Here is a 2,458-nt window from a genome sequence, read left to right on the forward strand (position 1 = left end):
ACAACGACTGCATTTAGCGGGAGGTTCGCCGCAGCACCACCCGTGGTCGGAGGTCTGCACATCGCCACCGGTGTCGGAGCTCCTCCACAGCGCCACCGGGGTCGGAGCTCCTCACAGCGCTACCGGTGTCGGAGCTCCCCACAGCGCCACCAGTGGCTGGAGCTCCCCACAGCGCCTCCGGTGTCGGAGCTCCCCACAGCGCCTCCGGTGTCGGAGCTCCTCACAGCGCCTCCGGTGTCGGAGCTCCCCACAGCGCCACCGGTGTCGGAGCTCCTCCACAGCGCCACCGGGGTCGGAGCTCCTCCACATCGCCTCCGTGGTCGGAGCTCCTCACAGCGCCTCCGGTGTCGGAGCTCCCCACAGCGCCACCGGTGTCGGAGCTCCTCCACAGCGCCACCGGGGTCGGAGCTCCCCACAGCGCCACCAGTGGTCGGAGCTCCCCACAGCGCCACCAGTGGCTGGAGCTCCTCACGGCGCCTCCGGTGTCGGAGCTCCCCACGGCGCCACCGGGGTCGGAGCTCCCCACGGCGCCACCGGTGTCGGCGCTCCTCCACAGCGCCTCCGGTGTCGGAGCTCCTCCTCAGCGCCTCCGGTGTCGGAGCTCCTCCTCAGCGCCTCCGGTGTCGGAGCTCCTCCTCAGCGCTTCCGGTGTCGGAGCTCGCCACAGTGCCACCAGTGTCGGAGCTCCCCACAGCGCCTCCGGTGTCGGAGCTCCTCCTCAGCGCTTCCGGTGTCGGAGCTCGCCACAGTGCCACCAGTGTCGGAGCTCCCCACGGCGCCTCCAGTGTCGGAGCTCCTCACAGCGCTACCGGTATAGGAGCTCCCCACGGCGCCTCCGGTGTCGGAGCTCCTCACAGCGCTACCGGTGTCGGAGCTCCCCACAGCGCCTCCAGTGTCGGAGCTCCCCACGGCGCCTCCGGTGTCGCAGCTCCTCACAGCGCTACCGGTGTCGGAGCTCCCCACAGCGCCACCGGTGTCGGAGCTCCTCACAGCGCTACCGGTGTCGGAGCTCCCCACAGCGCCTCCAGTGTCGGAGCTCCCCACGGCGCCACCAGTGGTTGGAGCTCTCCACAGCGCCTCCAGTGTCGGAGCTCCCCACGGCGCCACCAGTGGTCGGAGCTCCCCACAGCGCCACCAGTGTCGGAGCTCCCCACAGCGCCTCCAGTGTCGGAGCTCCCCACAGCGCCTCCAGTGGTCGGAGCTCCCCTCAGCGCCTCCAGTGGTCGGAGCTCCCCTCAGCGCCTCCAGTGGTCGGAGCTCCCCACAGCGCCACCGGTGTCGGAGCTCCCCACAGCGCCACCAGTGGTCGGAGCTCCCCACAGCGCCACCAGTGTCGGAGCTCCCCTCAGCGCCTCCAGTGGTCGGAGCTCCCCACAGCGCCACCGGTGTCGGAGCTCCCCACAGCGCCACCAGTGGTCGGAGCTCCCCACAGCGCCTCCAGTGGTCGGAGCTCCCCACAGCGCCACCGGTGTCGGAGCTCCCCACAGCGTCTCCGGTGTCGGAGCTCCCCACAGCGCCACCAGTGTCGGAGCTCCCCACAGCGCCACCGGCGGAGGAGCTTCCCACCGCTGAAAACCAACGCTCCAGGAGCTGCGCTATTGCCATTGGTGAAAAGGAATGTCAATCACTGGTTAGACCCAATAGCAGAAGCGGCCCAGCGGAGAGGGCGGTAACCCCGCTGGTTCCGTCTTCCGCTTCGGCTCCGATTTCTCCGTGAAAGCGGAACAAATCCCAAAGTAAATATCCGCTTTCTGATTTATTTCCATTTCCATCCGAGGGAAGCCGGGGGCGTTTGTGAAGCGTCTCCTGCGGCCGGAGTCTGATGTATCGCCGAGAGGTAGGAGGAGACGTACGAAGGCGTGAACTCGGAGACCTGGGCCTTCACCCGGCCTTGCGTGTCTGGATCCTGTCAGATGTCCGGCAGGTGGTCAGAGTGGCTCCCTCACCTCTGTCTCTCCGACCCCCGGCACACACACACCCTGTCCCCTTCACTCTCCGTGTGTTCACCCGTGACACACACACACACACCCTGTCCCCTTCACTCTCCGTGTGTTCACCCGTGACCGTGACACACACCCTGTCCCCTTCACTCTCCGTGTGTTCACCCGTGACACACACACACACCCTGTCCCCTTCACTCTCCATGTGTTCATCCGTGACACACACACACACACCCTGTCCCCTTCACCCTCCGTGTGTTCACCCGTGACACACACACACACACCTTGTCCCCTTCACTCTCCGTGTGTTCACCCGTGACACACACACACACCCTGTCCCCTTCACTCTCCGTGTGTTCACCCGTGACACACACACACACACCCTGTCCCCTTCACTCTCCGTGTGTTCACCCGTGACACACACACACCCTGTCCCCTTCACTCTCCGTGTGTTCACCCGTGACACACACACACCCTGTCCCCTTCACTCTCCGTGTGTTCACCCGTGACACACACAC

At 66.4% G+C, this 2,458-nt stretch overlaps 1 protein-coding gene across 3 annotated transcripts in view; it reads left to right on the top strand.

Moving 5' to 3' along the window:
• The first annotated feature begins 1,688 nt into the window (after positions 1–1,688).
• Positions 1,689–2,458, top strand: part of LOC140208707 (uncharacterized) — a 19,313-nt gene continuing 18,543 nt past the window's right edge. For all 3 annotated transcript variants that reach the window (XR_011888880.1, XM_072277584.1, XM_072277585.1), the window contains exon 1: positions 1,689–1,837. The gene's annotated coding sequence lies outside the window, so the exon portion shown is untranslated. The remainder of the gene's footprint in view (positions 1,838–2,458) is intronic.

Source organism: Mobula birostris, chromosome 13, assembly GCF_030028105.1.
Source record: "Mobula birostris isolate sMobBir1 chromosome 13, sMobBir1.hap1, whole genome shotgun sequence".
NCBI lineage: Eukaryota > Metazoa > Chordata > Chondrichthyes > Myliobatiformes > Myliobatidae > Mobula > Mobula birostris.